General features: G+C 39.0%; 1 protein-coding gene and 1 long non-coding RNA gene across 3 annotated transcripts in view; one reads left to right on the top strand and one right to left on the bottom strand.

Moving 5' to 3' along the window:
* ADAMTS20 (ADAM metallopeptidase with thrombospondin type 1 motif 20) overlaps nt 1-27,016 on the top strand; it is a 298,739-nt gene that overhangs the window by 220,539 nt on the left and 51,184 nt on the right. The window lies entirely within an intron of this gene.
* Nucleotides 16,796-26,660, bottom strand: LOC143963111 (uncharacterized). Of its 2 annotated transcripts, none has more exons than XR_013270881.1 (2): nt 26,473-26,660; nt 16,796-20,072 (listed from the first exon to the last, which is right to left on the bottom strand). It is a non-coding gene; the product is annotated as an uncharacterized LOC143963111 (long non-coding RNA). The 2 variants fall into 2 exon arrangements; XR_013270880.1 differs by having other exon boundaries at nt 16,796-18,756.

Raw genomic sequence — 27,016 nt, 5'->3', positions numbered from 1 at the left:
TATTTTAGGAAGTGATGTACTGTATATTGTCCCCTTAGCCCAGGGGTCAGCAACTTGCACCGCCCCCGGCCAGGCACCACTGAATGTCCAGCCCGTCAGTGCCTGGGATAAATACAGAGGACACTACCTCAAGGGGGTGCAGGGGACCAAGGACACTACAGTGGGGGTGTGCAGGGGACAGAGAACTCTATAGTGGGGGGTGCAGGGGACAGAGGAATCTACAGTGGGGGTGCCGGGGACAGGACACTGCTATGGGGTACAGAGGACACTGCAATGGGGGACCCTATTAGGCAACCCATGACCCCTGGGGACAGGGACTCCACCCCTTGGGACAGTGACCCCTTCTCCCCTGGTGACAGGGCCCCCATCTCCCCTAAGGGCAAGAACCCCATTTTCCCTAGGGATAGGAACACCATCTACATACCATGCTGGCTAGCAGGGCTGGTGTCAGCCACCCTTTGGTGCCAGGATGGGGCAGAGGGGCAGTAAAATCCTAATCCCCAGCTACATACTCCCTCAGGGTGAACTGGCTTTGTATTAGTAAAGCAGCTTAAAGTGAGGTAAACCTGTACTGTTTTTTACTGTGTTAGTATTTTTATTATCTTCATTTATTAAAATTGTAAAAGTTAAATTAGTGCAGCACAATATATCGGTATGGAAAAAGCAGACAGTTCTCGGCAATAAAAAGGCAGGGACACCTCGTGAGGAGAAACACAATTCAGTTTTGCTGAATAGCCTGAGTAACTGATCCTCCGCCACCAAATCCAAACTCTTACCAGATGGGATGGACCTCTGAACTATCAGAAGGTCATGCAGGCTTGAGCAAAAGTTTGCATGATCACTTTGTCCATTTCAATACTAGCAATGTGTTAGAGCGACTTTTGTGAATGGGAGAAAAATATTCACTGCAGGTTTGAAGGCTTAAAGTCACACTTACAGACAATCCAGGGGGTGCCTTTGCTAACCTCTGTCCCCAATGCCACTTGCCCAAATGATTCTTCCTTTAATGCTTTCTGAGTCGCTGACCGTGCTCTTTGGATGGAATGTCTAATCTTTTATTGAGGACACAGACAGCCAGGAATATTAATTCATTAGCAGGTGAATGCGGCTCTTCATGCATTTACATACATTGAATCCCGCCCTTAAAGGTCAAAAGGTTGCTGACCCCTGCCTTAGCCCTTTGGAAAGCACAATGTTGCTGATGCATTGTGTGACCTGTGCTTACATCCTGAATGTTTATGAAGACCCCATGGGAGTTATTTACTAAAGGAAAATCCACTTTGCACTGCAAGTGCACTTGAAAGTGCACTGAATGTGCACTTGGAAGTAAAGTTGCTGTAGATCCGAGGGGTATATGCAAGGAAAATGAAAAACAGCATTTTAGCTTGCATATGGTTGGATGATAAAATCAGCAGAGCTTCCTCTCATTTCAGATCTACCCCTTCGATTTAGAGTGACTGCACTTCCAAGTGCACTTGCAATGCAAAGTGGATTTGCCTTTTGTAAATAACCAACCAAGCCACAATATTTTGCTTAAAGGGTAGGTCCAACCTAACACTAAAATCCCTGCATCTATAGACAGCCACAATCTAACACTAACCTATCTATCCCTGTAAAGAAGAAATCAGTACACATACCTTTTTTCAAGCCGATCTGATCTGGTCTTCAGCAGCAGAAGCTCTGCAGAGGAAAAGGCCGACAACAGCTGTGAAATTAATGGGGAGTGACATCATCCATAGAGTTACTATGGGGCTTCCATTGTTGGATGTGTCCTCTGCACCCGCCTCAACAGCGAAGCCGCAGCTGACAGCTCAGTGTGGGATCAGATTGGATCGGCTTCAGAAAAGGTATGCATTCTGATTTATTCTTTACAGGGTTAGATAGCTTAGTGTTAGATAGTCAATGTCTGCAGATGCAGGGATTTTAGTGTTATGGTGGACTTCTACTTTAACCACCTGTTACCACCTTGCAGACATGCAACAGTTACATATGCGTGTGCACATCAATTAATTGCACACAAGAATATGTGCTACATTAAGGTCAGAAATGAGAAAACTCTGTTCTAACAATGCTTATTATAACATTAATAAATGCAATTTGTGTGGACATAATTTGCCATTGTAATATTGCATAGAATAAGAGGTTATGGTGGACTTCTACTTTAACCACCTGTTACCACCTTGCAGACATGCAACAGTTACATATGCGTGTGCACATCAATTAATTGCACACAAGAATATGTGCTACATTAAGGTCAGAAATGAGAAAACTCTGTTCTAACAATGCTTATTATAACATTAATAAATGCAATTTGTGTGGACATAATTTGCCATTGTAATATTGCAAAGAATAAGAGGTAGGAGGAAGTTCCATACAAAGGAGGGGAGAAGAGCGTTAGACCCTCAGAGTATAAAGCTGAATATCTGCAAGAACTTTCTAGTACTCTTGACAGGAGAAGGAGACACTGTTTAACAAAGGGGAGAAGGGATTTCAATTTTAAAAAAAGCACTTTTTTATTCCATGTTTCTCAAGAATAATAATATGAATGCAGGGTCAGTGGATTTTTAGCAATTTTATAAAATAACTGCTGGTTTTTGATTAATTTCATAAATTATTTAATCTGCTACTTCCTGATCACTTTCATAAATTAATCGAATCTGCTATACATGGATCACTTCAATAAATTATCTAATCTGCTATTTTTTGAATGCTTTCATACATTATATTATCTGCTGCTATTTGATCACTATGATTAATGATCCTATCTGCTATTTCTTGATCACTTTCATAAATGATCTAATCTGCTAATTTGTGAGCACACTAAAAACTGAATAACATTCCAAAATAGATTTATTAAAATGCTAAGAAATGTTCTCTCTTCTTTCTGAAGAACTTGCTTGAGGTCCCTATTAGGGAAAGGGCCTTCCCATTCTGGGTCTCCTGTATCAACGTCTCTGTACTAAGAAATATATGTATTACTTAACCCCCACCCACTCATACCCAAAATATTACAGTTGGAATCTGAGAATAAGAATCTTTTTGTGGCTGTTGGACAAAAAAGACAATCCGTATGATTAACATGCAATGTGGCATCATGAATCAAACTTGAAAAACAATCTGGATTTATATATTTTTTTAAGCATTTAAGAAAGTGTAGTAATTGCTATGTTTCCTGATGATACATTATGAATGCTACTGTGAGGCATCATTGAACTTCAGATGATGTATAGGTACATTTGTGTCATTTGAAGTATATGTAAACCCCAAAAAGTTAAGAAAAACAATGAGAAAAAGTAAAAAAAAATTAAAGTTTTATAAAATAAATAAAAACAGATCCCCAAATGTTTTAAAATCCCCCCCCCCATGTACACACACATACAAATGTGAACATAAACAAGAATCATACAACACATATTAGGCATTACCATACATACCAGAGTGAGTGAAATAACTCTAGAACCATCATTTACGGTTAACTCTAAAATTATGAGGTGTAAAGACTTTGAAAGCATCATCTACAATTTAAAAATGGTTTATTCGATTTACGTAAAATAACTATGGCAGCATTTGGCATTCAGCTTTTTTTATTTATTTTTTTATTACATTATAAAACATACATTAGATGAATTTAGAATTGTATGTCTTGTTTGTGAAATTACCCCTTATTTATTACAGGCAATTGTATAGCGCTGAAAATTTTATGCACCCTACATACTTTCATATTAGTCCCTGCCCTAAAGGAGCTTTCAATTTAACTGACCAGAAAGGCCTTTGGCGTGTTAAAGGAAACCCATGCAAGGCCAGGGAGAACATGCAAACACTTTGCAGATAGTGTCCTGGCCAAGGTTCAAAATGCTGGTCCCTACTGTTGCCAGACTAACCAGTAAGCCACGTAGGTTTAATTTTTCTTGCATAGGTTTCTGCTTGCATGTGCCTGTGTAGGTTTCTGTCTAAAGTCCTTCTCCATAGATAATTGGCATATTTATTTGAACTAGGAACCTTAGATTGTAAGCACTTGAGTGCCTCAATGCTAAATAAGTGCCTGTAATAAGGCAACAATTTGCTAACACAACATGCAATTCTTAATTCGTATGACTCACGAAATGTAAGTTTTCCTAACTAAATGTCCATAATTGGCAAAACACTGAATTTTTTATTTTATTTTAAGTGTTAATTATTTTTTTCAAGTACTAGTTTGATGTAAAACAGAAATTACATTTTTGGTAATGTATGTTTTATATTATAATTTAATTAAAAAGCTGAATGCAACAATTTTTAAAGTGATCATTTTAGGTATCAAAGGCTTCACAGGTTTTTTAAATTTTAAATCTTGAAATATTTGGTATCTATTCACTTGACACAACCTCATCTTTTATATTTTCCCTAAAAGAAATTGGATTCGTATTATGTTTGGGTGCAGTAATATGAATTTACTGGACTGAAAATATAGATTTCATAAACCGTAATGCATATATCATGTGACATTAAACATTGTAGCTACCACCAGTTTTTTTTTTACAGGTCCTCCACTTTCAGAAATGTATATATTTCTTGCATTTTTAAGTGGATTTGCAAGTACAATGTCTGCAGCAAAAATAAAAATAAAATAAAATATAGTATCATCAGTGAAAAGGGTAAAGAAGTACTCGGATGCAGTAAACCTGTACATCATACAGTTTTATTCTTTTAATCTTGCAGTGTCTTACTAAGAAATATCACCTGGTAAAATAAAATACCCCTATGTATTTGGTTGTAAAACATTCTTTTCCGTATAATTTTATTCATGCATCTACCTTTTCTTCATTTCTGGCAATGACACAATATTTCACAGTACAGTAAGTCCATAAACAGTTGTGTTAAATTTTGTGGTCATATTTTTTATTTTCATAAGGTTGCTGTGTTATAGTATAGCATTATAACCACTTGGTATGTAAATATGTTTTTACAGTATTTGTTCTGGGAATTACAGGAATGTGTATTAATAAATGGTAATATAACAATTTATTTAACAAATATACTGTATATAGTTGTGGAACATCTGCTAAATACTCAGCTGGCATCCAGGTGTTGTGGTTTGTATTTCCGAGACTTGTTAAATCTGTGGTTTGGTTACATTGTTCATGAGCACGAACAATATAACCTTGGATTCACCTTGGTGATGAACATTTAAACTGCAAGTCAAGTCAGAATTTCTTTTACTTTAAGAAATCCTTGACTATAAGGTGTCTAAACATTTGATTTTGTTTAAGCCATTATTCTTGACATCAACCAGATTAGGTCAAGTATGAACCAACAGCAGACAAAAAAAATCACATTGATGCTAAAGTTATGTTAAAAAAACAGCAGCCTAAGGCCGCGTACACACGGGCGGATTGTCTGCCCAACTAAGTTCGTCAGACAATCCGACAGACAGTCCGTCCAAATTTTGAATGAACGGACTTGACCACACACGATGAACAGACAGTCCGCTGAAAACTTGCACGATGACGTGTACAGCACGTACGACGGGACTAGAAAAACGACGTCCAATACACTGCAATGCAACCTTCGGCCGTGTAAATCCTTTCTGAGCATGCGCCATACTTAGTCCGTCCAACTTGCCTACACATGAGCGGACTGTCCGCTGAAACCAAGTTTGGATGGACAAAACCAAGTTTGGACGGACAAAATTACGGAAATTTCGAAAGACTAAGTCCGTCAGATTGTCCGCTGAAAAAGTCCGCTGAAGCCCACACACGAGCGGATTGTCCGCTGAAACACGGTTCAGCGGACTAAGTTGGGCAGACAATCCGCCCGTGTGTACGCGGCCTTAAAGTAAAGGACTAGAGGACCCAAGGTTTCAGTGTGTTAGCAGGAAATGCTTCAAGTTATGCTGTCCTCTTCCAGCTGGGTAATTTTATCTCTAAACATCAAAATACAGTGTGACAGCCTTGTGCCTTACCTTAAAAAAAATACATATATTTATTGTACAACATGCAAAATATGCTCACAAGTGCCATGTGGCTGCAAGCATAATAACATGGACTGAACCACTATTGCAACTAATGGGCAGGGGATGGAAACCCAATGTAGAGACCAGGACCCCACTCAACAACAGATGTGTTTCAAGGGTATACAGTAAAACCTTGGATTGCAAGCATAATTCGTTCCGGAAGCATGCTTCTAATCCAAAGCACTCTTATATCAAAGCAAATTTCCCCATCAGAAATAACGGGAACTCAAATGATTCGTTCTACAACCATTTATTCATAAGTTCTTTCATTTATAGTCCATATAAAAAGGTTATAGCAATGTGATAGGTTGTGCAACCATAAAATGTCCATCCTCAAATGAAAGCCTCCGCAAGGGAGTTAGAAACAAAATCCAGCAGAAGCTACCGAGTATAAAAGAGAAGAGAGGTGCATCTAAGTGTAGCAATATGGTTACATTTAATGAAGGTATATTAAGCAACTTACATAGTTGATGATTAAAAGAGGCACATCTAAGTATGTGTAAAGCTGTCCACATAGACCATCTCCTGCACCGCCGGCTCTCACCACTGTCCAGTCGTGACTGGGAAGACTACCCTGCAGTAGAGGGCTCTGAAAGTGAGGCTTGAAACGCTTGTGGAGCGCAGCATGGAAGGACAACATCAATGGCGGTGAGGAGGACGGTTTATGTGGACAGCTTTACCCTGGATGCCTGCATACTTAGATGTACCTCTTTTAATCATCAACCAAGTGAGTTTCTAAATGTTGTACCTTCATTAAATACAACCATATTGCTACACTTAGAGGCACCTCTCTTCTCTATCACTCAGTTGTGACATGACGCTACTTGTATATCAAGACGTCTCTTGTATATCAAGTCAAAATCTATTTTAACAACAATTTTAAAAAAAAGAAAGATTTTTTACTTTTTGCTATAGTAAATATACCCCCAAAAAATATTTTAAAAAAATAATTTCTTCCTCAGTTTAGGCCAATATATATTCTTCTACATATTTTTGGTAAAAGAAATCACAATAAGCGTATATTGATTTGTTTGCGCAAAAGTTTTAGCGTCTACAATAGGGCATAGATTTATTTCATTTTTTTTTTTTTTTTTACTAGTAATGGCAGTGATCTGCAATTTTTAGCAGGACTGCAACATTGTGGCGGACAGCTCGGACACCTAACTGACATTTTTAATACTTCTTTGGGAACCAGTGACATTATTACAATAATCAGTGCTAAAAATGCACTTAAATATGCACTTTTATTGTACTGATGATACTGGCAGGGAAGGGGTTAACATCAGGGGCGATCAAGGGGTTAAATGTGTTCCCTGCAGGTGTGTTCTAACTGTATGGGTGATGGGCTGCCTGGGGAAATGCACAGATCCTTCTTCCTGCATAGTAGAGATAGGATCTGTGTGATCTCCCCTATCAGAACGAAGATTTGCCTTTTTTACACAGGTAGATCCCCATTCTTTCACAGCTGGGAACGATCGTGGGTGGCTGGCGGTCATCGAGTCTGCCCCACGCGCTGATTGGCATCGTTCCTGAGCCGATGTGCAATGATAGCAATTCACGGGAACGAGCCGACCTGTCGCAGTACAATGACGGCGGCTGGTCGGCAAACTTGGAAAATCTGATTGTACAATGACCTTATTTGCTTATGTTTTCCTTATGCCCTAGGAAATGTGAAAGATTAGCTGGGGGTTGAAAGATCTGTTAGATCTGGCCAAGGCCCTTTCACTCCTATGTGCACACATTACAGCATGTTGGTGACCCATTAGAAGTGAATGGATGTGCCCCTAAAGAAGCATGCACAAGCACAATATGTGCTTAACAAACATTAACATGCATTACAGCACACACATGTGGGTATGAAAGGGGCCTAATCTACAACTAAGTTCAACAGGCAGATATAGAAAAAACACCATTTACCAACATTATAATTTATTGCAAAAATAAATAAATGTATTTTTACACTTAGAGAGTACTTAATTCTTTCTTCATATAAATCTTCTGTCATCCGCCTGCATAACAGCACTCAGACTGAAAAAAGGAGGGACATAACTAGGTGATACCCAGGCTTTACTGCATACACTTATGCTTATAAGGAAAAGGTTTATTGAAAAAAAAATGGCGATATGTATTTACCCCACTCTGATTTTTTGTCTCTTCTGTTATTCCCCTCATTTTTTAAAGCTGGACACACATGGATCAAAATTTTGCTGGTTCAGCAGGAACCAGACAAATTTTAATTCATGTGTGGCCGTTTCTGTTCAGGAGGAGTTGATCTAGTGATCAACTCCTCCTGAACAGGACTGTTGGTATACTCTCTCTCGATCTATGTTTCAGCCATTCGACTGCAGTGCTGATCAGTGTATTCTGGCAGTGGAGGAGTCCTCCTCCCAGAATACAATAGCGCATTGGGGGGGATTCCTCCATCCACCTTGAATGTGTGGATGAAGAATCAGTTTGTATCTTATTTTTGATTAGCTGGCCAGCTGATTAGGAAAAAAAACAATCCATCTATAGCCATCTTAATCCCCACTAAAGCTTGGACATCGTAATTCCCATTAAAGCCTGTATTGCTTAAAACTGTTAGCACTTGCACATCAGCACATATACCTCATTTTTTTTAATACAAGCTGTAATGTTCACAAAGCACAAATCTTAGCAGATCTGAAAAGAGACAGAGCTCTGTGCAAATCTTATCTACTGAGATTTTTTGCAATACTGACCAAATGCGCTTTGCAGCTTGTATTCACATTAGAAATTAATTACAATTGTGAAAATGTGGCTTAAATACCCAGGGTGTAATTAAAGTGATTGTAAACGATAACCTTGTGAGACAGCCTATTCAGTTTTAAATAGAAATGAAAGGCAATGCATTTGTGTATGGGTATAAAAAAGATTACCACGCTGTGAAGGATGTACTTCTATGCCAAGTGTGGTCACTTTGAAATACGAAAGCAGGTGGGCTAGCAGGAACACCAGGGATTTCACACTAAGGCTCAATGCACACTGAAACTCATAAACTGCAGTTTATTGGAGTTTGGGCATTTTTTCTTAAAAGCCCATAAACTCCACTCTATGTTAGTCTATGTGTCCATGCACACATGGACGTTTTTTAGCTTTAATGAGCAGTGGAGTTTATGGGCTTTTTTCTGAACGCCAGAAATTTGCGTTCAAAGTGCCATTTTTCACAGCCAAAATACGATAAACGCTCATAAACATGCGTTAATTAGTGTTCGGCATTCTATTTTTTCAATGCATTGTGGGAGTTTGGAATGCACTGTGGGATTTTTGGAGTGTCCTCTGTGTATTTTCATTGAAAACGCCCATAAATGCTACTGCTCATAAACAGTAGTACAAAACGCTGTTAAAAGCACATTTTTCAACTAGCATTTTCTGCCAGCAATCTGGCATCCAGAAAAAGATTTTTTTAGCTTCAGTGTGCATGGAGCCTAAGAGCCGGTTCACACAGGGGCGACTCAGATCCGACTTCAGGTCGCCCCTAGTCACCTTAAGTCGCGCTACATGTAAAAATCAATGTAAGTGAATGAGAGCCGTCTTAATGCACACTACTGAAGTCGCTCCGACTTCAGAAAAGGTTCCTGTACTACTTCTATCCGACTTGTAGGCAACTGGTACCCATTGATTTCAATGGAGGTCGCCTCCAAATCGGATCTCCATCTATACGGAGGCGACTCTCACAGAATTATCAGCTCTCAAGGGGTAACTCCACGCCAAATTTATAAAAAAAAAAATTGGCGTGGGTTCCCCCTCCGAGAGCATACCAGGCCCTTAGGTCTGGTATGGATTTTAAGGGGGCACACGGCCTGGTATGGCTCAGGCCGCTCGCTCGTCCCCACCCCCTTTCCTGGCTGGCCGAGGCCCCCATGCCTTTTTTTCAGGGTAGGGGGTTCCCCTCAAAATCCATACCAGACCTAAGGGCCTGGTATGCTCTTGGAGGGGAACCCACGCCAAATTTTTAAAATAAATTTGGCTTGGAGTTCCCCTCTGAGAGCTGATAATTCTGTGAGAGTCACCTCCGTATAGACGGGGATCCAACTTGGAGGCGACCTCCATTGAAATCAATGGGTACCATTCGCCTTCAAGTTGGATAGAAGTAGTACAGGAACCTTTTCTGAAGTCGGAGTGACTTCAGTAGTGTGCATTAACACGGCTCTCATTCGCTTACATTGATTTTTACATGTAGCGCGACTTAAGGCGACTAGGGGCGACCTGAAGTTGGATCTGAGTCGCCCCTGTGTGAACCGGCTCTAAGGGAATAGGATACTTTTTTCATACAAGTACATGGTACAGCAGCCACATAAAAGGAATATGAAATGTTGGGGTAACAAACACTTTAATAAATAAAGTAATCTGAAAGGGAGTGCAAAATAGGTAAAAGTGGACAAACTGAAAAACAAAATGATATAATATAGACAAATATGAAAAAAACAAAATAGAATATTTTTAGAAATGTTTCTGCTTCGGTCCATAAAAAGTAATAGTTTACCAAATTTACCGGGGAACAGTCTGACTGCCCTGAGCCATCCGTGTCAATTGCCAAGTCTCTAAACCCCCTAAACAAAAATGGTTGCGTAACTTACCTGTTCACCTTTGGGTAATGACATGCAAAGTGTGGGGTTTCCAGCCAGACCTCTTATACATTCAACAAGCCACAGCAAGCAGGATCTGCTGGTTATGTATAGACTTTAGCTGATCCCCAGTTCAGGCAAAATTTTAATAAAGTATACATTGTTAAAATTGAAACCATAAAAAGACTTTGCTGGTTACTTTCTTTTCTGGGAGTATGGTGACAAATTTGGGAAAAAAATGTTAAGAAAATGTGCCCCAAAAATGGTAAAATATCAATTTACTATTTTACAAGTAGGCCTGCTACACTTTATTGTGGCAACTAGGAAGGTTTTAAACTGATTCAATGCATTGTCCATGACCCAGATGAGAATTTGCAGAAACTGTGAAATCTATTAAAATAGACATGGTTAGTACAACATACATTAGTAATTGACCAATGCCTTTTTCCACCTTTTTGCTATTTTTTTCCCACTCTTTTTTATTCATATTACCTCCTTCCCATTTGCATTTTTTTTGTTCTGTTAACATTCTACTGTAATGTAAGTGTAATGGCTAAAAATGTAATAAAGATATATTTTATCTAAATAAGACAAAAAAGGCAAGAAAAAAAGGGCAAACCACATTTACACAAAAAAGGTGTATAAAAAGAAGTTACATAGATCGAAATATACTGTTATGCCCTGTACACACAGTTGGAAATTCCAACGGAAAAGGTCAGATCGGATTATATTGTCAGAAAATCTGATCGTGTGTGGGCTCTATCGGACTTTTTCCGTCGGAAATTCCGACAGAAAAAATTTGAGAGCAGGATCTCAAATTTTCCGACAACAAAATCCGATCTGACTTTGTCCGGTCGTTTGTAGAGAATTCCGATCGGACAAAGTGCCACACATGTTCAGATCAAATTACGAGACAAAAGCTATTGGCTACTAGCCACAACGTAGTCCTGTTGCAACGAACGAATGTCATCACATTCCAAACGATTGGACTTTCCAACAACTTTGTCCGACAGTGTGTATGCAACACCAGTTTCAGACAAAATCTGTCGGAAAAAATTCAGACGGATTTTGTTGTCGGAATGTCCGACCGTGTGTACGGGGGCTTAGAGTGGATAACATATCCTAGTCTGTGGTTCCAAGGCCCAATTCATTGTAGTACAAGTCCATCTCATTGTATCAGAGTTTTTGGCCCTCAGAATGACTCTTAACATTCAGTATGTGCCTCATTTTCTTGGAAAACTGAGAGCTCTCAAGCTGCACCTGTACCAACTTTTTGTGGAACCTCTAGAGGGCATCGTTGACCTCTTCCCCCACTCACAAAAACAGCCAAGGGGTGGGAAGTAGTGGTGCAAATATGTTTGATTATACTTCATTGACAACTCTTTTAATAACATCTGAATCAGAGATTGTTAGTGTGAATTCATTAATGCTAGAACTGTGGGAATTACCTCTGGTAAATTTCCAAGTGTCTATCAGTGTAATAAATCTTTATATCAAGACCTAATATTGTAGCAGTTATTTGCGTATTATTTTTGTATTATTACATCAAACCTTTGAAATGGTAGCTATTCTTCAGTCCTCATGAATTGTTGCTATGTGATCACACCACTATTGTTTCATCCTTCTAAATAATTATACATTTTTCCAAAGATCACCATATAATGCATTTGTATAGAATTTTAAGGGTCACTTAGCCTTCAGATTTATGTTGCATCAATGACTGATTTGCCCCCAAAAAATATGGGATGAATTAACTAAAAGCAAATAGTCTATGCACTTTGCAAGGACAGTTGTACTCATTTTCCCCAGAGCTTAGTAAATGTGGTAAAGCTCTGCTGATTTTCATCATTCAATCATGTGTAAGTAAAAATGCTGTTTTTTTTTTTATTATTCTCCTTGCACCTGACTGGGTATTCTTTACAATTTGAAAGTTTACCACATTTCCTAAGCTCTGTGGAAAATTGTTGCCCTTTAGTGAATCCACCCCTATTTTCCATAGTCCCTTGAAAAACAGTATAGAATATATTGCGTAGAACCTGGGGAACCATTAGAAAGTGTATTGTCTAGTGCCTTATGACTTCATAAAAAGCACATTGCTTGGTTTCAGATATTAAGAATAGATTTCACTTACCTTTGTTTGATTGTCCTGCTAGGTTATGATCACTTTTCTTTGGAACTGAACAGTAAAATGTCCCTACCATTTATTTTCTTTCCCCATAGGGTGTTACCACACCTTCTTTAACATTCTCTCTTAAGCAAACTAATGAAAAAAAATCTCACTGGGATAGCTGTTGTAATGTCTAGGTATGCAGACCTAAAAAACTGTTTTGTTTGGACTTAGCTTTTAACATTAAAGGGCTATACAAGAAAGCCACATAATTTTAAATGTATTTGCTTATTTAAAATATCCACATATTCTTTGAGGAAGCCATGGTGGGCGTGGCACACTGAGGCACACTGATATGTGAAATCTGTGCTGGCATTGTTCCTTGGGGGGGGGGGGGGGGCAATACTGTTTTAAAGAGGCAATTGTTCCAGTGCACAAGATCTGTGCACTGAAAGATGTGAGTAAATTTTTATTTTGGATTTTTTAATATTTTAATAAATGTATGGTGTTTACAACAGTAGGGGCTGGTACTCAATTGTTTTGGGGGGAGGAGCGCAAATGAACCCCCTGCCAGGTCCTCACTCACCCTATCCATGGATGTGGCTCTCCTGGCTTCTCCTCCCAGCTAATCCGTCTTAAGATCCACCTTCTGTCCTGATTGGCTGGGAGGAGAAGCCGGAAAACTATAGCGAATATTGATTCGCTAATGTCACACGTGGGTGGGATTGGGGCGCAGTGCCCCGAGCTCAACCTTTTTGAAGCCAATTAGAGCATCAGGCTCTAATCATGTGCTAAAAAAAAAAAAACTCATAGAAACCTATTAGTCTGGAGCACGGCATGGAAATTAGGGTGGCGGCACCCTGGCACAGTTTATGGACTGGCCAACGCTGGTTTTTAATTCTTTTTGAGCACCATTTCATTAAAGAGACTGTTAATTGCTTTCTGGTGAGTGTGGAGATCCCTGATGGCGATTAAGATCCTGAGCTCATCTGGAGAGTTCTGGAGAACTGTTGCAGCCCAGTTAAAGAGTGAGGCGCTTGTCTTTACATCAGTGAAGTGCGAAGCTAGTGTAATTGGTGGTGGATTACACTGGGTGTACACGATAATTTAACTTTTTGTACACTGAGCACCTGTGGAGTATATCAACTGAATTGTGGCTTGGACTTAAATATATGCATTTTACATTGTGATATTTTTAATCGTTTCATTTATTTACACATGAATTCATATAAACTGTTAGGTCATATTGCATTTAAAGTGATATTAAAGGCAATTAACAAAAAAAAACACATTCGACTAGCTGTTCTATGTAATGGTTTTGCACAGAGCAGCCCAGATCCTCCTCTTTTCAGATTCTCTGCTGGCGCTCCTGACCCTTCCTCCTACCGAGTGCCCCTAAAGCAATCGGCTAGCAATGAGGGTACCCAAACAGACACCCTACCGAACTGCTGCTCTGCGTGTCTATTCACAAACAGAGCCGCGGCTGGGCCTGTCGCTTCTCTCTCCTCATTGGCTCACTGGCTGTGATTGACAGCAGCGGGAGCCAATGGATTCCACTGCTGCCTCAGCCAATGAGGAGGGAGAGCCCCTGGATAGCCAAGGCTCTCGTGTACATCGCTAGATCGCTTTTGGGCTTGGGTAAGTATTTAGGAGGGGCTGAAGGGCTGCTGCACAGAGAAGCTTTTTTTACCTTCATGCATAGAATGAAGGTAAAAAACCTTGAGCCAACAGAACCACTGTAAGTTGAGTTTGCACATTAACACATGCCAGTAGTGCATTTCTTTTTATTATATTGTGATTGCAGTGCACTTTTTCAAGGAATAGCTTTACCATTAGTGCGGGAACGCATGTCAGTGCGGGCTGCAATCCATATTTTTGTTCCCTTGGTAGTGTGGAGACACTTATTTCATTACTTGCAATATGTACACTAAGCAAAACATTTTACCACAGGTACATCAGTGAGTGTACCACTGCACAACAAAGGCTGAGAGGTTCACATAAAGTATTATTAATAGGTATGAGCATGCTTCCTTCTATTCCTATTTTATTCCTTTGTGCTTAAAAAAATGATCCATGTTTTGATTATATTGGTGTTGTGAGAAGCAGTCCAAGATTTCCTTTATTAGATTCTATAAACAACAAACTGAAAATGAAGAATGCATTTTAGCCAAACAGGAACACGTGTAACATAATTGGTGCTTTATCATTAATATGTTTTTAGTTAAAAGCATGTAACCATATATAAAAACACATGGAAAAGTAAATGTGTGGCCTTAGCCTAAGGCAGCTTAAGGCTGAATTCTAGGTAAACAGCCAAATATACAGATGAAATACATTTATGGTATTCATCATACTTGCCAAAAGACTTGAGTTTCTGTCACCTCAGTTCTGAGATTTACACAGTCCTGTCAGACAGCACAACAAGCCTGGTATTCTGATGTTTTCTTCTGTAAACCAGCACAGCTAAGTCACCTCGCTGCTTCTAGTCTAAGATCCCTTTCACACTGGGGCGCCCTGAAACAGCCGCTGCTTTGTCTCCAATGTGAAAGCCCAGAGGGCTTTCACACTGGAGTGGTGCACTAGCAGGACAGTAAAAAACTCCTGCTACCAGCATCTTTGGAGCGGTGTGTATACCACTCCTCCACCGCTGCTGCCCATTGAAATCAATGGGGCAATGCGGCTACACCTCTGGCAAAGCACCTCTGAAGAGGTGCTTTGCTGTGGTTTTTAACCCTTTCTCGGGCGCTAGTGGGGGTAAAACTGCCCCGCTAGCGGCCGAATAGCGTAGCAAATCCGACGATAAAGTGCCGCTAAAAATGGCGGCTCTTTATTGCCAACGCACCTCCCGCCCCATTGTGAAAGGGGCCTAAGACTGGTCAGTGAATGAAGAGCAATGGACTGATGAAGTATCTGCTCTCATCTTGTGTTGGCATATTCCACTTTTTTAGCAAAAGTGAACACAAGACTCTTGATAGCCCCTGTATAGTATTGTTGAATCCTCTACTGTCAGAATGATGGCAGGGAAGTCTCTGTGCTGTTAGAATACAATAGCTCAGTGGGAGTGTTTCCCCCAGACACTTCAAATATGTGGATGTTAGAATCAGCTGAAAATAATTAATATATGGCCAGCTTTAAGCTGATTTTCAGGTGAACAGTAAAATACACAATTGAAATGCATAAATAATTTCAAAGGATTTGTATTTCTGTTCAGCCACTCCTCTGGCAATGTCTCACCTGCTACCAACTGATGGATGCATTAATATTTTAAAAACACATATTTATTTTACATATAACTACCATATGTACCTAAACCTGTTTTAATACCAGCCTCCTCTATTCCCTGGACATTCAAGCCAACAATAGACAGATCGAAATTCCACTGGTTCAGCAGAAACGCACCAAATTTTGATGTATCCATGTACTGAAGTCTATCTAGATTGACTTCATTACAACCAGCATATTGGGATCCGATCACTGCTACCAGCTATAGCCAACTGCAGTAATCATTGTTTTTATCTCTTTCAACCTGTAGTTAAAGGAAAGAAAATTGCTTAATATATGGCCAGCCTCATGCTGGAGAAATGAGGGTCAACACTATATTGCACAGCGTTCCCAGTCCCTCTTTCTTAATTTGCTTACAGAAGAGAAAGGAAAGGGATTAGCATTGACTTGCACTTTTATTCTCCAGTCAGCAAGTTGGGGTGGGCTGTTCATCAAACTGCACTACTAAATTACAGTGGATAAAAGTGTGGTCAATGATGTAACTATGCTTTTGAGTAAGATTGTCTACATCACATGACTGTCTGAACATAATTACTTCTCATTAAATGGCAAGACAGTTAGTATGTATGTATTTCTCATATGTACAGTATGTAGTGGTTTACCTGGAATTCAGCTTTACACAAAAAAAGCCTGTTCCAACGGCCCCAACCTGTGACAGAACAATAAAGGTGCATTCTCAAACAACTGAGGTAATTATCTTTTTTAGGCAAGCATATAGACACCTCGTTTCAAAGACATAGAGCCCTTTCTGGTTCAGAGTTCTTACCTTTCCTTCACCCAGACTGAATACTGCTGTGTAAGAGATTGCATGAGGCTAATAAAGATAGATTCAGGTTCATGCTAGTTTTATTTAAAGTGCATTTAATAATGTTCTAACAAACAAACCATGTGTTCCAGTTGTGAGTTTTGAAGAAAATCTGTACTTTACTGACTGAGATAAGTATGTTTCCCCAGAGTTTCCTACAAGCACATAATCTGAATAGGTGTTTCACAATACCAGAATAAGTATATAGCCATATGTTGGAGAATTAAAACATCCATAGAAGCTTCTCTGACGGGTATGTTTTGTTAATCCAGCTTCAACTTAAAATAATATAAATGAGTATATTATTAGTACATCAGGATTTATCAATTTTCAAATACATATACACCATAGTTTGTAGACTCTATAACTTTCACACAGACTGAATAATATACAGTGAGTTGGGTTATTGGTTTACCAAAGAAATGTAGCAGACTGCATTTTGGCCTAAATTCATGAAGAAAGATTATTTGGTTGCAAGATTTTACAACAGAATCTAAAAAAAAATTATATTTTTTTCAAATTGTCGTTTATATAGCAAAAATAAAAAACGTACTGATGATAAAATAGCATCAAATGAAAGCTCTATTTGTGTGAAAAAATTATAAAAATTACATTTGTGTACAGTGTGGCATGACCCGAGCAATTGCCAGTTAAAGAGTACCTCCACTTTTGTTGAGAAAAAACATTGCCTTCTGGGTGACCTATGTACATTGTAAGGATTTTAACAAACTATGTCACAGTTTCCTACCTTTTGTTATTCTGAAGAAAAAGCTATGTCGGTGTCTGTGCGCAGAGTAAATCTATATGGAGTGGTTTTGTAATTATCAATCAGCTGCTGTGCCTGTAGGGCTCTACTTAGGAAAGCTGCAAGATCTGCATCCCTTTAGATGTAATTTCCCTTTGAGAGTATTTCACCAAATATGACTTTTTTGTTGCAGGGGATGCTCAAAATCTGACTTGAATCTTAGTGTAGACTTAAAATCTGACTTATATCTTAGTATAGACTTCTGGAAAAATCAGTAAGCTAATCGCACAAGCAGGAAATTACATTTCATATACCATCTGTGTACAGAACGCCTCTAGATAGCCATATTGCATTGCATTTTATAAAAAATTGCAGCTGTTCAGATTGAAAAGCAAAGGTAATTTTTTATAACATTTAATTACAATATGACTTGTGTCACAATTGTATACACTATTATTATTTTTTTAATTGCTATTTTTTTTCTACGAAAGCGGAGTTACTTTTTAAAGTAGCACAGTGCTGAATAGCAAAAAATGGTCTGGGCATGAAAGGGTAAAATCTTCTGGTCAAATGGTTAAAAGAAAATCCCAAATGTTGCGTTGTCACCAGAAATAGAGGGGAACCTAAAATCCCAAATGTTGCGTTGTCACCGGAAATAGAGGGGAAACCTAAAATCCCAAATGTTGGGTTGTCACCAGAAATAGAGGGAAAACCTTCCAATGGGGACATTCATTCTGGTGGCCCTGTTGACAACCTGGAATTCCCTCACTTTAGGGGAATTCCTTTCACTTCCTGTTTTGGGTATGGGACAGGAAGTGAAGACAGAAATCTCAATATGCAAACAGATGGCAAATATTTTAAAAAAAAGTTTGCATTCAGTACTACTTTCATTTAGGTTGCACTGATGGCTTTCCTATGTCCCCTAGATATACTATTTTTGATGTGAACAAGTATTAATATTTGATCTTTCCATGCTAACATGAATAAATTTGTAGTATAAAATATTGTAAACCATGATTGACCTTTTGTGCATTGTAACTCAGTGCTTTGTGTAAGCTTTTTTAGAATGGTTGTATGTTAACCTCCATGGGTATGTTGGATACCAGATCCCATCTTGATTGATGACATATGACTTCAGAGTCATGGAACATGTGATGTTCAGAGAGATTAATATAAAATACATTTACTGTATTGAAAGTTGTCTACAACCTTAGGATACCTCTGGGTGTATAGCATTATCTGTAGAGCAAAGGATGAGAAAATAATAGGTTACTATTTAAACATTAGGGTTAGAGTTACTGTTATCAAGCACATCTGGTTATGCTCTTTAGGACTGAGAAGCTGCCACATATAAAGCAGCAGTAGTTCGTTCATCTTACTTCTGCTTTAGCTAGTTTAATCTAAAAAATGCAGTCTGTTTTTGCAGAATCATTATGTGTTTTGTATTATCCAAGAATTAACGGACTTTGTACATTATATGTCAGCTTATCTCAACGTGTGCCACAGTAATATATACATGAAAATAATATATTATAATATAATATATACACTGCCTTAAAAGCAAATCTGCTGTAAAAATATGAGGTCTGCTTGTCTTACATCCCCCGAAAGAAGACACATTTAAAAATGCTTACCTTATACCCGGGCTCCTGGTCACTTCTTGTAGGCATCAGTGATATCACTAGGCCTCTCATCAGGATTCTGGGAAATCTGGGGTCCCAAATTACACAAGACAGTGTTCCAAAACTGAGAAGGATTGCATTCTTATGGGATTTAAGATCCTCTGCTTTCCTAGGAATCAAGTGTGAATCTAGGTGACATCACCATTGCCTAGGTGAGTGTCATGGGAGCAGAGATATAAATTTGGCATTTTCTACATTTTTCCTTTTGAAATTTTATTTAATTATTGCTTTCAGTTAGTATTTTTCTTTCAGGAGTGGGGGCTGCAAAATACGTAAACCTTATATTTTCATGGAAGGCCAGCTTTAGTTTTATAACTATATAACAGTCATCTTACCTTTTAGATGTGGTATATAATTTAATTTAAGTTAAAGTGACTGTGTAAAAAAAAAAAAAAAAAAAAACCTGAAGTATAACAGGCACCTACTAGTGCCCCAAAGTGCTTGAGCTAGCCTTTTCTGCACTTGTCTGCTAGTTCGATCCCGACTGTAGACACCTAGAAAATCATTTTAGTTCCATTTATGGTAAACACATCAAATTTTCCATGCTCTCCTACAATGCAGTGCTCAGTGGCTGGGCACCATCCAGCACTGCAGTCATAAACATAATGCAGGTTTCAGTGTGCAGATAGCAGTCATTCAACTCCCCACCCTTGTCCCTAACTTTTCCACAGGTGCCTTTTCCTACATACTTAATTCACACATAGTGAAAATGACATGCACTTCCCTTGCCCACAGCCTTCTGGAACACATCACATGTCACGTCACATTAGGCGGCTCCAGGACCAGTCCCGCAGCAGCACACAATCTTGCACATGCGAGAAAGCTGGCTGTGATTCCAAATTCAAATGGTGGTGCCAAAAACCTGCCAAGAACCTGTAGTGATAAGAAGAAGCAGCTGCAGGAAGACAGCACTAAACTCCAAACACTGATAAGCACCATATATTTGAAAGTCAGCAGCTACATTATTTGTAGCTGCTGATTCCTAATTTAAAACAAGGAATGAAGTTCCTCTTTAATGTTCCTAGTATAGGAGTCTATAGTAGTCCTTGGCCCTCTTGCGGATTCCTACCTTCACCTTTCTTATAAACACACAGAAGTACAAACCTGACAGATTTTAACTTTTCTCTTCTTGGTGTCAGAAAAACTGACTCATGCAGATAGCAGCAAAGTGAGGCAGCAGACAGAAATGACACTTAGATGCCAACTATAGATGTTTTCAAACCATGTTGAGTAGGCTGAATGTACCAAGTTAATCAATTGATCAACTTGGGCACAACCAGCTTGCCCGATTTTACACACAATTATTACTAGCAGCTGATATAGCTGCTAGTAATAATCACTGTCTTCTCCCGGCAGGGACGGCTTCCCCCTCCCGGGAGAATACAATGGCTCGGCGGGAGGGATTCCCCTGTCAACACTGTATGTGGGTGCAGAAAGAAATTTGCTCTTTGTATGGCCTACTTTAGTGCTCTGAATAGAGCCAGGTAAGCACAAAAGTGCACTATAGAGGGATGATTTGTGCATATTTCATGTCTGAGGTTTACAACCACTTTAACTTGAAAATTAAAATCTTGCTATGGGTTTACTTCATAATGTACTAATATACTGTATTATAACCTTGATAAATACTAATATTTAAAAGTCAAGGTACAATTTCAATTTCAAAATTAGGACTGCAAAGTAAATTTTCTAGTGCTGAATGCAAAACTGTTGTCCTATATATGAATCTAAATACAATTAAAGGTACTCCTCTTGGCAATCTCATTATAATAAACCTTAGTGACAAGTTAAAGTGTATGACAAGCCAAAACTTTCTCCTAGTTTTGGATAGAATGGGAGGCGGTTTATTATTCCTGTTGTCTACTGTTATTCAGGGCTCTGTGAGATTTTTACTTACTTCCTGTCCTGCTGACAAAGTTTTGCCAAACGGAAAATCTGTAATAAGGACACAGATGGAAAAAAATCTTTGAAGGGTAGATTAATGGCACTGAAACCTTGAGGTTTATTTGAATATTTGTTTTGTTTTGTTATTTCATACAACGGTATGATGGTGGTATGACTGAAGACAAAATCAATATTGGGCTGGCAGCTTCTGCACACCAAAGGATTTCAATAGTCACCTGGGAAAGGGATGGGAAAAGATCAATCCAAAATTGAAGTCACACCCTAAGCCCTTGTACACACAATCGGAGATTCCGACAACCAAATCCGTCGGATTTTGTCCGTCGCATTTTGTCCGACGGATTTTGTCCGAAACTGTTGTATACACACGGTCGGACGAAGTTGTCAGAAAATCCGATCGTTCAGAACGTGATGACGTTATTTCGTTACGACGGGACTACGTTCAGGCTAGTAGCCAATAGCTTTGATGTAGGAATTTGATCTGAGCATGCGTGGCACTTTGTCCGTCGGAGTAGGCTACACATGATTGGAGTATGTCCGATCGGACCAGTTTGTCGGAAAATATTTCCAGCAAGTTAGAATATTTGGTCCGACGGATATTCAGACGGAAACAGTCCGATGCATACCATACACAGTCGGGATATCCGACAAAACGGTCCGATAGGACACATTCCAGCGGAATCTCCGACCGTGTGTACAAGGGCTAATATTTCAGTCCAAAACATAGGTGCATCCCAAACATTAATTGTATGCAAAAACCAAAGCTCCGCCCCCTCATCAGGGCTGAAATGTGACAACAAAGATAAAAAATGATTAACAAAAAAAAAACTACTATAGTAATCACATGGAAAATATTTTTAGAATGACTGACTCCTAGAGTGATTCCTTGTATTACTATTAATTCAGAATGTTTAATTACATTTATATTCTATTTGAAAGATGTCTAGATCAATACTAGCACTGAAGTATAAAAAAATATACAGTTTATTTTTGTTATCTTTTTGTTAAATAGTAGGTGAGGTTGAAAAAAGACACAAGTCCATCAAGTCCAAACTATGTGTCTGATTATATGTCAGTATTACCTTGTATATGCCTGTATGTTGTGGTTGTTGGTAAGCAGGTGCTTATCTAATCGTTTTTTGAAACTATCGATGCCCTTCGCTTAGACCAACGCCTGTGGAAGGGAATTCCACATCCTTGCCGCTCTTACAGTAAAGAACCCTCTACGTAGTTTAAGGTTAAACCTCTTTTCTTCTAATTTTAATGAGTGGCCACGTGTCTTGTTAAACTCCCTTCCCGAAAACATTTTATCCCTATTGTGGGGTCACCAGTATGGTATTTATAAATTGAAATCATTGAAATCATATCCCCTCTCAAGCGTCTCTTCTCCAGAGAGAATAAGTGCTCGCAAGCTTTCTTTATAACTAATATCCTCCAGACCCTTTATTAGCTTTGTTGCCCTTCTTTGTACTCGCTCCAATTCCAGTACATCCTTCCTGAGGACTGGTGCCCAGAACTGGACAGCATACTCCAAGTGTGGCTGGACCAGAGTCTTATTGAGTGGGAGAATTATCGCTTTACCCCTGGGGTTAACCCCCTTTTTAATACATGCCAATATTCTGTTTGCTTTGTTAGCAGCAGTTTGGCATTGCATGCCATTGCTGAACCTATCATCTACTAGGACCCCCAGGTCCTTTTCCATCCTAGATTCCCCCAGAGGTTCTCCCCCCAGTGTATAGATTGTATTCATATTTTTGCCACTCAAATGCATTATTTTACATTTTTCTACAATAAACCTCATTTGCCATGTAGTTGCCCACCCCATTAATTTGTTCAGATCTTCTTACAAGGTTTCCATATCCTGCGGAGAAGTTATTGCCCTGCTTAGTTTAGTAACGTCCACAAATACAGAGGTTGAACTGTTTACCCCATCCTCCAGGTCGTTTATGAACAAATTAAATAGGATTGGTCCCAACACAGAACCATCTGGAACCCCACTACCCACCCCTGACCATTCTGAGTATTCCCCATTTATCATCACCCTTGTAGACAGTTTTCAATCCATGTACTCACACTATGGTCCATGCCAAAGGACCTTATGTTGTACAGTAAACGTTTATGGGGAACTGTGTCAAATGCTTTTGCAAAATCCAGATACACCACGTCTACGGGCCTTCCTTTATCTAGATGGAAACTCACCTCCTCATAGAAGGTTAATAGATTGGTATAGCAAGAGTGATTCTTCATGAATCCATGCTGATGATACTGCTTTCATTACTAAAATATTGTATATAGTCCCTTATCACCTCATCCAAGAGCTTACATACTATTGATGTTAGGCTAACTGATCTGTAATTCCCAGGGATGTATTTTGGGCCCTTTTTAAATATTGGTGCTACATTAGCTTTTCTCCAATCCGTTGGTACCATTCCATTTGGTAGACTGTCAGTAAAAATTAGGAACAATGGTCTGGCAATTACTTACTTGACTGAGTTCCCTAAGTGCCCTTGGGTGCAAGTCATCCGGTCCCGCTGATTTATTAATGTTACGTTTCCCAAGTCTTATGCCCTGTACACATGGTCGGACATTCCGACCACAAAATCCGTCAGATTTTTTCCAACGGATTTTGTCCAAAACTTGTGTTGCATACACACGGTCACACAAAGTTGTTGGAAAATCCGATCGTTCTGAACGAGGTGACATCAAACACATACGTCGGGACTATAAACGGGCCAGTAGCCAATAGCTTTCATCTCTTAGTTTAGTCTGAGCATGCGTGGCACTTTGTCCGTTGGAATTGTCTACACACAATTGGAATTTATACGATCAGATTTTGTTGTCAGAAAATTTTAGATCCTGCTCTAAAACTTTGTGCGTCGGAAATTCCGATGCAAAAAGTCCGATAGAGCCCACACACGATCGGATTTTCCGACAACATAATCCGATCAGACTTTTTCCATTGGAATTTCTGACCGTGTGTACATAGCATAATTCTAATTCTGTCCTCTGTTAGCCATGAGGGTGCTTCCTGTGATGTGTCACGAGGATAAACACTGCAGTTTTGGTTACTGAAGCCCCCCGATTCCCTTGTGAAGACTGAGGAGAAGAATAAATTCAATACCTTCGCCATCCTTTCTAACCAGATGTCCTTCCTCATTCTTTATGGGGCCAGTACTTTATGTCAATACTATAATAGTCATTTATTATTATGTTTTATCTTTTATTTTACATTACAGCCCTGATGAAGGGGGCAGAGCTGAGCCCTTGAAACCTTTTGGGTTGTGTATATAATTTACATTTGGAATAAACCTATTATATGGAATTGAATAATACAGTGTGAAGCTTCAATTATGGATCTGACAGGGTATCTATCCTTTCCATACTCTACTATAGAAGAAATTTATGTTGCTTTATGTATGTTGAGTTACCCTCATTTTCTGTCTGCTAAAAGGTTGTTTGGGTGTTAAAATCTGAGTGTTATATTCCAAACATATAGCAGGTACTACAGCCAATGCTTTTTGGGGACCACACATTGTACCCTTCATTTAGCCTATGTGCACGTGAACAGTCGGCATTAAAATAAGGTGCTGAGATATACTGTATGGTTGGATGAGCCAATGTTTTGCAAATGTGAAAATTTGTGTTATCTTTAAATCAACAGTATCTGTTGGTAGGGACTCAAATTGAGAGTTTAAAGCTCTGTGTTGCGAGCACCCTGAAGTGTTTCGGCAACTGATTTTAAATAATTTTGGGCTCTTTAATGGTGTGGTGTTCTGATTGTCACACTCAATCAACCTTTTATCAGACAGGAAATGAGTGTAACTGTCCAAGGGAATATGGGAAGGCTAGAACTGTCAGATTTGTATTTGTGGATAGATCTAAAATTGAAGCTTCACTTTAGGTTTATTTCAAATGTAAATTGTATAGACAACCCAACACATTTTGAGGACTAAGCTCTGCCCCATTCACACCTGTTTTCACACTCAAACACCATTTCTACTATCTAAGGCCACTGAACTGGTCTCTTGGTTCACGGGAGCAGCCCATCCATTGCCTGGATGTCCTATTCGGATACTACCAGTAAATTTTTGTCAAATGCATCAATTATGACCCTCCTGTTTCTACCTAAGGTTCCTGTACCATCCATCTTACTGCTTCAAGCATGATAAAAGATTATTAGCAGGACAGGAAAGGAGCCCCCCGAATATCAGTACAAATCTGACAGCAGTTCTAACCTTTCCCCACTCTATCCAAAACAAAGAAAATAAGGTTTGGCTGGACATACATTTTAAGGACAGATACTATGTTGCATTTAAAGGAGGATAGGAATATATCTGTAAAGAAATGTATTGTATTGTCGTTGCAGATTGTTTCCCCGATACACAACTTTTAGCTTTTCATAAACTTTAAAGAGGACAGCCAGGACTAATTTTTTTGCTCCCTATTTCAGTACATATAAGACATGCTGTCATCATAAACATGCCTGCATATGTTAATTTAAGATCATATTATATGTATTTTCATTATGCTAAACATCTTTGTTTTTTATAACTGGGACTTGTGTGACAGCACATGGTGCCATCCTGTGAGAGGTATTGATCACTGAATTTTAACACCCGTTTAATAAAAATAATTACAAATCTATGAAGAGCATATTTTGCTTAGCTTCTGAATAGTTCAGAAGATGGACCTGCTCCCTACCCCCTTCCTTCCTCTCCTTCACCTAATTTTTATTTATTTATTTCCGTAAAACTCATTGTGGAAGTTTGTTAGGTGTTTAAGTTGGTCAAGAAGCAGCTTTCCCAATACCCCTCCTTTGCTTCTTCATCATGAAGCAGTACTCACAGAATGTGTTCTGCTGGCAATGTGAACAGACCACACCTGACATTAATATGCAGCAAATACTGGCATCCCAATGCAAGTGGGTTTCCTTGCCACTTGTATCTCTTTACTGTTAGCAGTTTTCACAAAAGGATTACAGTGATTATCTAGACATAACACCATAGCTAACCACAACACCTTGCATATGCCTGCCAACACTGGATAAATGCACTAAGGATTCATCTACTTGTAAATCTGAGTTTTCCACTTTGCAGGAATGATTGAATTCCTGGAATGTGTAAACACCAATGAATAACTATATTATTGAAACCTATAGTGAGCTTTATACTAATATAAAGTTGAAAATGCTTAAGAACCTATGCAAATAATATATAGAACAATACTGCATAATATTCACAACAACCAGGTGGAAAAAAAAACATTGTATGCCTGTGCCTGATCTGGTAACCAGCCTGCTATACATTTGTTGCACAAATTAAAGAAAAGCTTAGTAAATATGCATTATGTAAGTCACCCTTGAGCTGCTTACCTGTGTTTGTGTGTAAAAAAAAAGACAAGAAAGCAAAGCGTTGGACTATTCCAGCCTGTGCAGCAGAGAGATGAAAAGTGCAGCAAGGAGGTTCTGTATGTAAAGACTTTACTGCTGAGGAGTTCAGCTTCTTGGCAGATGGAAATCTCTGGGGGAGGAGAAGGGGGCCCAGATTATGTGAGTGTGTCTTACCAATTCATCTTGAGAAAAGTGCCTGAATGTCTGTTTGCTGATGTCAGCAAAGCTGGAAGCATTTCTGAAGATATTAATGTTCATGAAACTTTTTTTTTTTTTCTGTGCTCTATATAAGTGTTTAAAGCATGATAGCTTGCAGCTGTGATAATGATTCCCATGTTTGCTGTCTGGTTTACGGGAAGTTTTTTCACTTTATGTTTGAAGACAGGAAAGTTGTTGACTGAAGAATTTAGCAATTTCTACAATGTTACATAAGTGACATTATTCAAGAGTTTTTTTCCATAAAGGCCAACTCCAGGTTCTTACAGCTTTTGAGTGCTTACTATGTATTTACCTTTGCTGTTTAGTT

The sequence above is a fragment of the Lithobates pipiens genome, unplaced genomic scaffold, assembly GCF_037356315.1.
Source record: "Lithobates pipiens isolate NorthernLeopardFrog02 unplaced genomic scaffold, aLitPip1_a1.2 Scaffold_8, whole genome shotgun sequence".
NCBI lineage: Eukaryota > Metazoa > Chordata > Amphibia > Anura > Ranidae > Lithobates > Lithobates pipiens.
The sequence above is the reverse complement of the archived record's forward strand: the minus strand, read 5'-3'. Positions and strand labels throughout refer to the sequence as shown.